The sequence below is a fragment of the Pinus tabuliformis genome, chromosome 6 (assembly GCF_031772625.1).
Source record: "Pinus tabuliformis cultivar Carrire ecotype Pingquan chromosome 6, CPIR1, whole genome shotgun sequence".
NCBI classification, from domain to species: domain Eukaryota; kingdom Viridiplantae; phylum Streptophyta; class Pinopsida; order Pinales; family Pinaceae; genus Pinus; species Pinus tabuliformis.
Genome location: NC_142292.1, coordinates 1,301,261,703 through 1,301,277,014, shown reverse-complemented (window position 1 = coordinate 1,301,277,014; position 15,312 = coordinate 1,301,261,703).

Genomic DNA, 15,312 nt, shown 5'->3' with positions numbered 1-15,312 from the left:
GCCTCCACAACCACCTCAAAACTCACCTTGGAACCAGGGATGGAGAGGAAATTTTTATGGGAATGTATTCCAACCTCAAAATCAACCATACTCCCAGTATCAATGCCCACCTAACATGCCTTATACATCTAATATTCCTCCATTTCAGCAAGGCTATAACCCAACCTATTATCAGCAACCCTCATTTCCATTACCTCCATTACATCAACTCCTACCCCTACCTTCAAGCTCTAATTCACCCTCACAGTAGCACAACAATCATTTAATCCACCTCGCCCAACTCAACTGCCTACACAACCTATTGCTAACCCCAATAATAGACCTCCACAACCTGTGAAAAACATGGAATTACAACCTTTCCCTACATATGTTATTACTATTGTCCTTATCAATGAAATTCAACTAAGATCAAGGAAAACAATTAATAAAGAAAAATCAATTGTAATTATTCAAGAGGAGGATCCTCAAGTGCAACTTGAGGATAAAGCTCACCGTAAAATAGGAAATAAAAAAATAGTGGACTAGAATAACCAAGGGATCCTCCTTTCCTGGAAAGATTGCTTGCCAAGAAAACTGAAACTCCCATGGAATATGATTTGGAATCTAAATTAAGGAATGCTTGTATAAAAATACCTTTGCTGCAAGCTATCAAGGACATTCCTATTTACACCAAGATCATTAAGGATCTCTACATCAAAAATCTACGAAGAAATAAAAATAAAAATCAGAATGTTAAAATAATGAGCCAAATGACATAAATGATATCTGGTTTGTCGTTGAAATATAATGATCCAGGGAACCCCATAGTCACAATAGAAATCAATGGAACTCTTTTACCAAATACCCTTGTAGACTTAGGAGCAACCATCAATGTTATGATGGTTGACACCATGAAAACACTACAACTACAAGGAGTTAGGCCTACACCCATAGTGTTGGAGTTGGAAGATAAGTCCATTGTTAAACTAATGCAGGAGAATTGACTCGAAACTATCATTGTATTTTAGTAGACATAGGGGGTCTTGTGTTTTCAAGGAAGTTGGATTCCTATGTATGTAATTATTAATGTTTTGAGTGGTTAAAGTAGGAATTAATTAGATAAGTGTGAGGATATTTATAAATCATCTCAAGTGTAGGAGAACATGAGTGATTAATGATGATAAGAGAGTTGGAAATCAATTGTAACCCTTATAGGTCTCATGATTCGAGGAAGTAGAGAGGAATCTTAAGGATAAGTAGGAGTTAAAAGTGGATTTAGAAGAATCCTAGGAGTTAGTTCAACAAATTAAGGATTTGAACTAGAATTAGTTCAACATAACCTTTTTGTATAAAGGAAAGCCTAAAAGGCGATAACAAGTTAGTAAGTCAATAGTTAGTCAGTAGCTAGAGAGTAGCTAGTGAATCAGTTAGTTAGACAGTAAGCCTACGGGAAAGAGGAGAAGAAAGGCCATTGATATAGAAGATCAAGCCAAGAAGGAATTCTCTATGTAAATACATGTTTATTAATACAAACAACTCAATTATGAGTTATGTGTGTGTTGGAATGGGTTAATTGTAATCTGTGTGTGAATTAGAGATTCTGTAACATATATATATGCAGGTGGAGTTTAGTAGAATCAGAGGCGAGATACAGAGAAAGAAGAACGATATGAAGAATCCTAATGGATCGTTTGAATCCATTCAAAGGATCATAGTCAAGATTTTAGAGTGGCTGTGTTAAAAACTCACAAAGTTAAGCTTAGGAGGGAGTCGCACAGCAGAACAACGGAAGGAATAGAACCCTGAAGAAACCCAAAACCACAGAAGAACATTAAAGAATTGGCATAGAAACCCAAGTGAAGAGAAGAGTGAAGAAGTGAAGTGTTGATGCATAGTAGCCGTTGGATCTAGAAGATCAACGAATGAGATTTGTTTGTGAAGGGCGGCCGGGATTAATTCATAAGATAGAGCTAAGAAATGAATGGCGAAGATTCAATCTAAGTATTGGTGGAAGGAGAAGGACAGGAATCGATCTGGACCGTAGGATTTAAAGGCCTTGTCATCCAATGTATATCGGGCCGTAAGTTGATCAAGCGTTAACGGCAAGGACATAGCTGAACTTTTATAGATTAAGGGTTTATAATTCCCATCGGGTTCGAGATTTGTTCGTGATGGGCAGCCAGGATTAGTTCATAAGATAGAGCTAAGAAATGAATGGCAAAGATTCAATCTAAGTATTGGTGGAAGGAGAAAGATAGGAATCAATCTGGACCGTAGGATTTAAAGGCCTCATCAACCAACAGATATCGGACCGTAAGTTGATCAAGCGTTAACGGTAAGGACATACCTGAACTTTTATAGATTGAGGGTTCATAATTCCCATCGGGTTTGAAAAGGCGTTAACCCTCGCATAAGTGTTCCACCCAACATCACTGTGGACCGTAAAATCAAGCAAATCCTAATCAACGGTTATAAAGCGTCGATTTGATTTGTTGATCAGGAAGAAGTACAACTATCAAATCGAAGGTAAGATCGGCGGTGGAGAAAGGTTGTGATAAAGAAATTGAAAAGGGCAGACCCGTAGAGGTTATAGGCATGGTTTGATTTTATTTGAAGTTCGATTGTAATTGCATATCGCATGCGAGAGGCGATGGAGGCACAGGATGGTTTAAAAGTTGATCTGGTGAATGAAATCAACGATGGGGAAGGCAGTCGCATATCGCAAGTCAAGAGTTCTGAAGGCATGTTCTTACGGTGGAGAAAGATTGTGATTGCGATAAAGGGAAGCATCGGGTAATGTGTGAAGACCGAGGAAAAGGCAGAAAATGTATGGTTTACGTGTCTTGTGGAATATTTCTATTATATAAACGTTATAATAGAAATAAAGTGTCGATAGGAAGTTATGGGTAAGCTTGTGAATAACCATAGTTATAGAGTGGGGTTGGTTATATATGTGTGGACTTAAGGATTGATGAAAGTTTAATGAAGGGTTAAGTTATAAAGTCTCGATAGAAATATTGATGAAGGGTTGGACTATAGAAAGTCTAATGTAATGTTTCCGCATGAAATAAAGGAAAGGGGCCTTAAACCTTAGTTAGTGAAGGTTTGACCAGTGAGGTCATAGTAATTCCTGGGTCAGATGAGAATATGCATTTTACATGCATACTGTGGGTAATGCGGGGTGATACCCTATGTCATTTGTGGTATTAGAGCTAGTTAAAGCTCTTTTTGATTAAAGCAAAATTGTGCAGAATACAAGTGTCACTAAAAAGGAAAGAGGAGATTAGGTTATTTGAATCTGATAAGAGGAAGGCATGAGATAAGATGAGAGTAAGTGATATTCTTAAGAAGACATTTCAGAAGCATAAAGAAAACACAATGATGGTTGTTTTCATTGAGGAAAGTGGAAGCTCACTCAAATGTGAACAATGGATGGAGACTGCTTGTGAAGCCATGCAGTGGTAGTGAACCTGAAGAATCTAGTTGAAGATTGGACAAAGAGGATAAGAGTGTTCTCAGAAGGAAGCTAAGAAGCAAGCTTTTGAAAGCTTGGGCATGATCTTTGGTTTGAATAACATTGATATGCAGGTGACAACAAAGGAAGGTGAGAAGATTGCAACAACCTAGAGCAAGGAGTGCTCAATTGGTTCCAGAGGAAATAACAAGAGAAATGCTAAAAGACTAAGCTCAGAAGAGAGAATATTAGTGAGGCATATGTAGCAAGAAGGAGACTTGTTACTGCAGAGGTAGTGTTGCAACTCACAAAGCCATTCCACAAAGGATGTGGGTAGAATTGTTAAAGGATGAAGAAAGCTGGTAAGATTTTCTAAGTGAAAGAAGAGGTGGTCAGAACCTAGTATTTAATTTGTGATTGAAATACAAGAGGACAGTTGTGTTCTTAAAAGGTGTAGATGAGTTCAAGCCTAGAAAGAGTAGAGAGAAGTTCTCAAAGAGGTTCTAGAGAATAGAGAACCAAGTGCTTGCCAAAAGACCAAGTACAGAGGAAAGCTTGGTGAGGTAAGTGGCAGCAGGGAGGACTTGCTGTTGCAGAGGCTTTAATGCAACTCATAGTAAGTGAGTGAGGAACTCATGAATATAGAGAAGAAGATGACTACTGATAGTCATAACAGAGATAACAGAGGTTCTGAAGAAGACCACAGTAGAAGAAAAGTGAAGAAAGAGAATGCCAAGGTAAATGGCAAGAGGATGAGTCAAGAGGAACATGACAAGGAGATTGCAGAGTTAAAAGAACAACTCGATGCATTAAGAAGGATACTGGAGGAAAGCCAAAGACAAGGTTGGGCCTTGAGGAAAAAGGTAGTGAAGTGGTCTAAGTTACAGAGAAGACTACAACAGAGGCAAGTGAAGAGCCTGGTGGAAGAACTCAGAGAGGCTGAGTTGGAAATGGAAGAGTCCATTTGTAAACTAGAACAAGGTGAAATTCTGGGTGAAGATGAAGACTGGAGATCTGTGGAAGATCTTATGAATCATATGGAGGATTCAGAATGGCAAGGAGAGATGACGACTAAAGCATCAAGTGAGACCACCAGGTCTTATGTTTTTAAAACTGATAGTTTGTGTATGCTTGCAGGTACTGCAGAAGAAGAGAAACCTTTTGAAGATGTCTTAAGAATAGATGAAGATCTAGAAGTAAAAGGTGACAAAGAAAACTTCTCAGAAAAGGAAGAATTTGACTGGATACAGCGGGAAGAGTCTATGGATGAGTCTGTGGAAGCTGTCATAGAGATGGAAGATCAGGATCTTATTCTGATGAAGAATGAAGGAATATTGTCTCAGAGTGGTAATCTAATGAATTTTATTAATTTTATTGATGAAGAACAAATGCAAGAGAATATAAATGCACTTGATGAGACAAGGATAGCTCTGGAAGAAGGGTTACATAAGGACAAAAAGGAAAAATGTATTGAAGAAGAAGGACATCTACTGAAAGATGTTAAGAAAGAATAAGTCTATGCAAAAGATTTAACAAAGGGAGAAAGGACATCTGATGATTTGTCAATAACAAAGGAAGGTAAGGAAAGTTGGGTGAAATTTCCAAATTCTACTCTAATTGAAATTATTGATTTATATGGAAAATTAGACTTTCAAAGAAGGGAGATGGAAAAACAGAGGATATATACTCAGGATAGATTGCTGAAAAAGGAAAACAAATAAATTGTCATGAATGACAATCATAAGGAAAAGAAGATGGTAATGAAAGTTCAGCAAATTGACATTGCAGAAAGAGGAGTTCATTATTGTGAACCAGAGAAGAGATATATTATTGAAGAAGATGGTGTGGAGGACAGACTAGTTGACACTATCATGAATTCTTTTGAGAATTCAAATCAGCATACTGATGTGCTGATAGAAGAGGAAAAATCAGAGCAGCATACTGATGTGTTGCCAAAGGAAGAAGAGGCACTAAGGCCTTATGTTTTTTATTTTAATAATTGTTTTATGAGTGCAAGTTTAGTTGCAAATGCTGGAGAAAATTTGGCACAGATGAGAAGCCAATTAAAAATGAAAGAGGAAGATTTTGTGGAATTATTTAATTCATGGAACAGAGATGTTAGATTACTGGAGAGAATGCTGGAAAGTCAGGATTCAATGCAAAAAGAGATAATCATGAAAGAGGGTAAGGATGAAAGGGTGGCAGTAAGAATCTGACAACTTCTAAGAAAAGATAATAAACAACAATTTGAAAAGTTAGTGGACAACAACAACAACCTGAAGCAGAGATAAAGAGGTAGTAGTAAATGGTAGAATATGGACCAACCCAAAGATATGCTAGAGATGGATATTGAAGAGTTATGGCAGTTAATGATGAAGCAATCCATATGGAGGAGGTTGAAAGCAGTAGGAAGAATGATCAATCAGAACTTGAAACTAATTGACAAGGAGAGGAAGATGAAATAGAAGACAGCTAACATACAACAACAACAAAGGTGCAGAGCATTTAGACAACTACAAACTAAAGTTTCGGACCCAGGAGGTTTCCTATCAACACATGAAGACACATGATCAGGAGATCATGAATTTTTTCTACTTTGGGAGTTTGATGCAGAGGCATTGACTCAAAACTATCATTTTATTTTAGTAGACATAGGGGGTCTTGTGTTTTCAAGGAAGTTGGATTCATATGTATGTAATTATTAATGTTTTGAGTGGTTAAAGTAGGAATTAATTAGATAAGTGTGAGGATATTTGTAAATGGTCTCAAGTGTAGGAGAAAATGAGTGATTAATGATGATAAGAGAGTTGGAAATCAATTGTAACTCTTATAGGTCTCGTGCTTCGAGGAAGTAGAGAGGACTCTTAGGGATAAGTAGGAGTTAAAAGTGGATTTAGAAGAATCCTAGGAGTTAGTTCAACAAATTAAGGATTTAAACTAGAATTAGTTCAACATAACCTTTTTGTATAAAGGTAAGCCTAAAAGACGAGAACAAGTTAGTTAGTCAGTAGTTAGTCAGTAGCTAGAGAGTAGCTAGTGAGTCAGTCAGTCAGACTGTAAGCCTACGGGCAAGAGGAGAAGAAAGGCCACTGATATAGAAGATCAAGCCGAGAAGGAATTCTCTATGTAAATACATGTTTATTAATACAAACAACTCAATTCTAAGTTATGTGTGTGTTGGAATGGGTTAATTGTAATATGTGTGTAATTTAGAGATTATGTAACACACACACACACATATATATATATATATATATATATATATATATATATATATATATATATATATGCAGGTGGAGTTCAGCAGAATCAGAGGCGAGATATAGAGAAAGAATAATGATAGGAAGAATCCTAATGAATCGTTTGAATCCATTCAAAGGATCAAAGTCATGATTCTAGAGTGGCTGTGTTAAAAACTCGCAGGGTTAAGCTTAGGAGGGAGTCGCACAGCAGAACAATGAAAGGAACAAAACCTTGAAGAAACCCAAAACCGCAGAAGAACATTAAAGAATTGGCGTAGAAACCCAAGTGAAGAGAAGAGAAAAGTAGTGAAGTGTTGATGCACAGTAGCTGTTGGATCTAGAAGATCAACGGACAAGATTTGTTCATGATGGGCGGCCAAGATTAATTCATAAGATAGAGCTAAGAAATGAATGGTGAAGATTCAATCTAAGTATTAGTGGAAGGAGAAAGATAGGAATTGATCTGGACTGTAGGATTTAAAGGTTTCATCATCCAATGGATATCGGGCCGTAAGTTGATTGAGCATTAACAGCAAGGACGGACCTGAACTTCTATAGATTGAAGGTTTATAATTCCCATCGAGTCTAAAAAGGCATTAACCCTCGCGTAAGTGTTCCACCAAATATCGATGTGGACCGTCAGATCAAGCAGATCCTAATCAGTGGTTATAACGTGTTGATTTGATTTGTTGAATGGGAATAAGTATAGCCATCAGATTGAAGGTAAGATTGACTGTGGAGAAAGGTCACGATAAAGAAATTGAAAAGGGCGGACCCGAAAAGGTTATAGGCATGGTTTTATTTTATTTGAAGTCTGGTTGTAATCGAATATCGCATGCGAGAGGTGACGGAGGCACCGGATGGTTTACTGCGATATTGCAACAGTTGTTGATATGGTGAATGAAATCAATAGTGGGGAAGGTAGTCGCATATTGCAAGTCAAGATTTCTGAAGGCATGTTCTAACGGTGGAGAAAGATTGCGATTTCGATAAAGGGAAGCATCGGGTAATGTGCGAAGACCGAGGAAAAAGCGGAAAAGGTATGGTTTACTTGTCTTATGGAATATTTCTTTTATATAAACATTATAATAGAAATAAAGCGCTGATAAGAAGTTATGGGTAAGTTTGTGAATAACCATAGTTATAGAGTGGGGTTGGTTATATACATGTGGGCTTAAGGATTGATGAAAGTTTAAAGAAGGGTTGAGTTATAAAGTCCCAATAGAAAGATTGATGAAGGGTTGGACTACAGAGAGTCTAATGTAATGTTTCCATGTGAAATAAAGGAAAGGGGCCTTAAACCTTAGCTAGTGAAGGTTTGACCAGTCAGGTCATGGTAATTCCTAGGTCAGATGAGAATATGCATTTTACATGCATACTGTGGGTATAGCGGGTGTGTACCTACGTCATAAACCCATGGGGGTATTCAAATATATAGTGGTAAAAATAGCTTCCTGGGAATATCCAATTGATTTCGTTGTAATTTCTCCAAAGACTTCTAAACCCAGACATCCAGTAGTCTTAGGCCGACCTTGGCTGGCCACTGCTGATGTTGTCATTGGGTGCAGAAATGGGGAAATGATTATTTCTAATGGACTACAAAATTAGGCATTAACTATTTTTCCACCTTCCCAAATGGCCATGGAAGTACCCCTTTGGTTAGAAAGCCCTTATGGAGAAGAAGATTGTATGCTTCCCTTATTAACTTTAGAGCAATCAAGGGGACTTCAGGAACAATTAGAGGAACATATTTTGTAGTAGTTTTTGTCTAATATTAATTGCATCGATTATCTTGTTTCTTTTAATGGTTATCATCATGTTTTTAGCAATGAATTTCAAGAGACTTGTCACCCTGTTATATTTTCATCATTCACTATGGCATCTTTAGAAGGAAACAACGAAGTGAGTACCAAGCCCATTGAAATTAGTGCTGGAAAAACATTGTATATTGGTACAAAATTAAGTACAGAACATAAACAGCAGGTATTGAGTATGGTTCAAAAGAAGTCCGAAGCATTTTCTTGGGATTATTTGGACATGAAAGGTATTCATCCAGACACTTGTATACATCAAATTTATACAAATGAATAAATTAGACCTGTTAGGCAGCCACAAAGATGAATGAATCCAACTCTAAAAGAAATTGTTAAGGATGAATTGTAGAAACTTTTAAGTGCAGATTTCATTTACCCTATTTCCGACAGCAAATGGGTGTCACCCTTGGTGGTAGTCCCAAAGAAAAATGGGAAATGGCAAATTTGCGTAGACTACCAAGAGTTGAATAAGGCTACTTTGCAAGACTATTTTCCTTTACCTTTTATTGATCAGGTACTTGATACATTGTTAGGGAAAAAGTATTTTTCTTTTTTGGATGGATATAGTGGTTATAACCAAATTCAAATAGCCCCAGAAGATCAAGATAAGACTACCTTTACCTACCCATGGGGCACCTATGCCTACTGAGTTCTTCCTTTTGGTTTATGTAATGCTCCAACTACTTTTCAGCAAGCTATTTTGGCTATATTTTCTGATTTGATATATGATTGTGTAGAAGTCTATATGGACGAATTCATAGTATATGGGGATGATTTTCATCAAGCCTTGGAGAAAATGGAAAAGGTATTAATTCGTTGTCAGGAAGCTCATTTGGCCCTTAGTAGTATTAAATGTAAAATGATGCAAACTAAGGGGATTGTCTTGGGACATCACATATCACATGAAGGGATAAAAGTCGACCCTGTGAAAATAGAGGTAATATCACATATTCCAATTCCCACATCGCAAAAAGAGGTAAGAAGTTTCTTGGGACATGTAGGGTACTATAGGAGATTTATTGAAAATTTTACTAAAATTGCAGCACCTATGTTTAAATTTCTTACCAAAGATGCTAACTTTTTATGGGACACTAACTGTTAGAATGCTTTTTAGGAACTGAAGGATAAATTGACTATAGCTTCGATATTGTGGGGGCCTAACTAGTCTCTCCTATTTCAAATTTTCACAAATGCATCAGACACTACCCTTGGAGTTGTGTTGGGTCAAAGGGAGGATCACTTTCCTTATGCTATTTACTTTGTTAGCAAGAATATATCACCTGCAAAATTAAATTATACAATTATTGAAAATGAATTATAAGTAGTCGTTCACACCATAAACAAATTTAGGCATTATATTACCGGTTATGAGACTTTCATCCATATTGATCATTCTGCCATTAGATTTCTTATGAATAAGCCTATTACTAATGGTATAATTATAAGATGGTTACTTTTGTTACAAGAATTTAACATTATTGTGATTGACAGGCCTGGACGAGACAATTTGGCTGCAGATTTCTTATCCCGAATGAATATTTCCCAAGATAGAGCTTCAATACCAATTCCAGATGACTTTCCAGATGAAGATTTGTTCGTAGTTTCAACCTTTACTCCCTAGTTTGCTGACATGGCTAACTACCTGGTGATAGGGAAGCTGCCACAGAATCTTTCCACCAGGGAAAAACATAATATTGTGCAGCGAAGTACCAATTATTCTTGGATAGATGGGGACTTGTTCTGCACAGGACCCGATTTGATTATGAGAAGATGTGTGCGGGAAGATGAGATGTTTGATGTTCTGAAGGCTTGCCATAGTGAGCCCTGTGGTGGGAACTTTGCGGATAAAAGGACAACTTATAAGGTCCTACATGCAGGCTACTATTGGCCCACACTTTTCAAAGATGCCAAAAGGTTTGTTTCAAGCTGTGATGCCTATCAGAGAATGGGGAGGCCAGTTCTGGCAGATGAAATGCCTCTCCAAACACAGATATCAGTGGAACCTTTTGAGAAGTGGGCATTGGATTTTGTGGGACCCATCTCTCCCATGTCCAAGAAAAAGAGATACATATTGGTTTTCAATGATTACTTGATGAAGTGGGTAGAAGCCAATGCTTTATATTCTACTTATGAGAAGGCCGAGGTAGATTTCCTTTTTGAGGATATCTTCACTCGATTTAGGGTGCCTAGAGAGATTGTTACCTATCAAGGCACATAATTCACATCCAAACTAGTGAAGGCTGTCACTGAACAATATCATATTAAACATTGAAAGTCTACCCCATACCACCCCCAAGAAAATAGACAGGTGGAATCTAAAAACAAAATCTTGGAATCTATCCTCACTAAGACAATTCAGCTTCACCATGGTGATTGGGCTGACAAGCTACCCAAGGCATTGTGGGCTTACTGAATAACTTGGAGGAATGTGATAGGACACACTCCTTATGAGTTAGTATATGGGAAACAAGTGCTACTTCCCATTGAATTTCAGGTAAAAACATTTTGGGATGCCACTCAATTGGGAATGAATCTGAATGAAGCCCAGGAGCAAAGGTTACTACAGCTGAATGAGCTTGAAGAAATTAGGCAAGATGCATTTCAACAGACCATGTTAGTACAAGATCAAAGAGCCCAGTGGCATGACAAGTATATTAAGAAAAAGGTCTTTCAACCAGGAGATTGGGCACTGTTATATGATAGTAAATTTAAACATTTTAAAGGGAAATTTTCAACTAGGTGGTTGGGACCTTATGAAGTGGAAGAGGTCTTTGATAATGGCTCTGTTAGAATAAAAACTATTGATGCTAATCAGACCCCATTTGTGGTGAATGGCCATCGACTGAAGATATACCACTGACTGCTCTCTCGCAAAGAATTTTTGTAGGAAGTAATGTGAGATCCAGAAATGGAGTTAGTTGAAGAGAAGGATCAAGGTTCCACTGGTTCTTCAAACTGATTTTCTTTATATTTATATATTTATATTTATGTATATAGTATAAAATAACAGTGGGATGACTCTTTTGTTTTCCCCCACAACTCACATAGAATAAAGGGGAAATTTGTCAAGGGTAAGTTTATTCCTTTAACCATACTTGACAAATTATTTATGGAAAAGGAAAATTTGGAGTCTTCTTTGAACATTTCAGACTCCCAAAAATTGAATGTTTCAAGAAAAGACTGATCCAGGCTTGTAAATATTAATGGAACAATGGTAGTTAGGGATCTGCTGAGTACAAAATTATTATTTTTCTGAGCTCAGCAGAATAATTACGGAAAAGAAGCCCCCTTGGAGTCTACTTTAGGTTTTTCAGACTCTCTAAAAAGGAATACCCTGAGCAGTGGCTAACTTAGGCTCGATAAAATTATGAGGTAGTAGTAGTTAGGGATCTGTTGAGTACATAATTATTCTTTTCCATGATCAACAAAATAAATATGGAAAAGAAACACTTTGGAGTCTTCTTTTGTGCATTTCAGACTCTCTAAAAGTGAAATGCTCCAGGAAAAATCATTCCAGGCCTAGTCAAAATCCATGGGATGATGTTTCAGATTCTGTATGATAATCAAAAGGCAAAATTTTCAGTCAAGCTGTATGAGATATTCAAGAAAAAGAAATTCTATTCATTTTTCAAATCAGTTCAAAGGATTTTGTACTCAACTTGGCATTGGGATAGATCAGGCACAACTACTAGAAGGTCTCTTTAAAATTTGTAGAAAAGTCTAAAAGAACTATACAAAGGTAGCTTCAGCTCATCAACACCAAAATTAATATGGATGGTAGAGCAACAATATTCTGAAATCGTCCTAATGTTCTGAGTTAATTCATCATCATGGAACCAGTCATGAAGATCATGCTTCGCTAAAGATCAAAATCAATACTGATATTTTTGCTCTCGGGTTCCAGAATATTAATAAAGTCAAAACCAAGGTATGAGAATGTTTTATTTATTTAGACTATATTGGAAGTGTATGTATAATAGGCTAAGTGGTAATCTGTCTCCATTACTTGCTATGATTTAATTGTCCTCTCACATTCAGATTAATGTCTTGTCTCCATTACCCTTTTCTTCATTTTTAATTGTGCGGCCACATGTTAATTATCAATTCATCATTATAGTAACCAATCCCTACTTCCATTGGAGCCGCCACCCTATCCACTACCTTGCCCCTTCATCCTACCTCATACGAGCTACCCGTCAAAAGTTGGTTCATCATTACCATCGCACATGTATGCTGTCATTCCAAATTCCCAAGCATTATTTCTTGAATTAATTCAGGGCTGAAAGCGCTAGCATGGTAATTTCCCTCTCAAAGTGATAAGTTTTGGAAGGAAAACGACTGTGAGCCCTCCTTTTCTATGGAAAAACTTCTAGGACTTGCTTCAACTTAGGCATGGGGGCCAATCGTCATGAACCCACCTTCGTTTAGTTCTCAAGAAGTCCAGAGTATGCTAGTTGTAAATAATTGTTCGAAGAGAAAGGGTGGATGGGTTTCCTTCGAAAATTTCAGGGATATAATGACAAAGTCGCTTTGGATTTTTCTCAAAGCTTCAATGGAGAGGTTGCAAAGATTGGAAATTTCAAATTTAAAGTCACTGAAGAATCTATAAGTAAAGTGACAAGGTTACCTCTGTCTGGTGAGAAATTTTTCAAAAGAGGGTCGCTCGACCCAACAGACTATGCTAAATTTCTAAAACTAGCTTATAAATCTTTGAATTGGTCAAAAGGGGTCCTACATAGCTTCCTAGAAGAAAAATGGTATCCACTTGTTACAACGCTACAAAGGTTTATTACTTGTGAAGGTAGGTACGCTGCTATTTTTATTTATCATGTTAGACTACTGTTGCATTTTTTGGAAGGTCGAGAAGTTAATTTCCCTTTCTTCTTGCATAAGAGTTTATATAAAATTGCTAAAGGAGTTCAGTCAGCTAGTAAAAACCCTGAAACTAGTGTATGTCATCATAGTCTCATTAAAATGTTGGTTGTTGCGGAGTTAAGTAAATGACAGAAATCTTGGGAAGATTTTTTGGTTGAAAATTTTCTAGGGGAAGAAACTCAAGTGAAAGGACAGTAAAGGCTCATCAGTCCCCTGTCAAAGAATTTAAGTTTTGGGGTTGAGGTTCCACTAGATTCTAGTTCTCAACAGGGTCATAGTCCTGCAGTGGTGCCTATGTCTACAATGGAAAATAATTGTTTGGTGAAACCTCCGAAGACACTGGTAAACCCTAGTACTTCAGTAGAAAAAGTGGCCCCAATATTGGGAAAGAAGAAATGTAAGAAAAGTAAAGTATAGAAATGAAAACCTGGCCATGAGGAGGCACCCGCTGAGGAATCTCGGTCACATAAGCAGAAAAATCCTTCCATAAGAGTTGGGGAACCAATCATTGAAGCAGTAGAACAACAATGTGAAAGGGTTAATGTTACCCTTAAGAAAAGGAAAAGGAGACTCTTCCAAGGAGAGTTGGAAGCGGTATCTATGCCTTCCATGCTAGCACAGAAAATGACAGAGAATCCGACTGTGTCTCAGAGTCGATGCGATATTCGAAGTATGTCTAAACAAGGATTATCCATTGGTAGCACCCAAAACTAGGAGCCTTTCACCGTTTTATCTTCTCCTGAACAAAAATATGAAAAACCTCCTTTGGTGAATGAAGAAATAGAGGATCCTCTATTTAAGGAAGATGATCCACAAGATAATGATTAGGATCTTTTGAGTATCTCAACGCCTCAGAATCTATCCAACATAATTTCAGGTAAGAAGAGACGAGAATGAATACCTAATCCTAAAAAGAGAAACACTGGGTAAGCTCATGGTGGAAGCAAATCTCAACAATAAACAGTGCTGGTAAAAAAAAACTAAACCCATAATGAAGAAGATTTGTAGTTTCTCATGGCCAAATTACAGAAGAAGAATATGAAGTTGAAAGATAAGGCTCATAAATACAAAACCCTATTTCATTATGTGCGGACTGTAAATGAACAGTATCAAGACACAAACCTCTCCTTGGTCTCTAAAAATGATGCACTTATCTTAAGGAATAAATGTCTGGTTAACTGGAAGTTGAATCAATTGAAGCTTGTTAAGAGGCCTAGTGCTCAGAGTCTGGCTCTATATTTTCATAATTCATTGGTGAAAGATAATCATGGTCTTGAAGTCTTGGTTAGAGCGGTGGGAATGTAAATATTAGGATACCCTATTTTTTATTATTGGATGAAGTGGCAAGGGCCCACCACCACCTGGAAACAAGTCTTGTAATTGATATAGGCTATAGGAAGTGTGTTTGATTGAGATTTAGGAGTGTGGATCTTGTTCTGAAGAAGTTTACTAGTTAGATCTTAACGTCACCATTTTCTATTATGTGCTTAAGCTCTTACTCTGTTTTTCTTGAATCTAAATAAATATCTTGTCTTTAAATCTTTGCAAACTAGAAAGGACTGTATTGATTAACATTTTCGATGTATGAATTATTTCTCCAATACATTCTCATGGTTAAGAATATTTAAAAGAGTGCTTTCCAATTTGGATGAATACAAAGGTTGATAACTGTGTCATAAGCTTGAGTTGGAATCGGTTTTATAATCTTGCATCCTGTACATTTCTTATTTGATACAGAATCCTGTAGCATCGTGTTTGATATGAAAGTGCCCAGAAGTAATGTGACAAGATATTGGTTGTTGATTGAGACTATAGCTTAGTTATGAGATTCAGTATAATTGTAGTAAGGTTGGATTGAAAATTGTAGGTTAATGCTCTTTCATAAGAATGAATTTCTGAGTTTGAATGGAGTGGTTTTAAACTAGAACAAACTTCGATCTTTAGAATC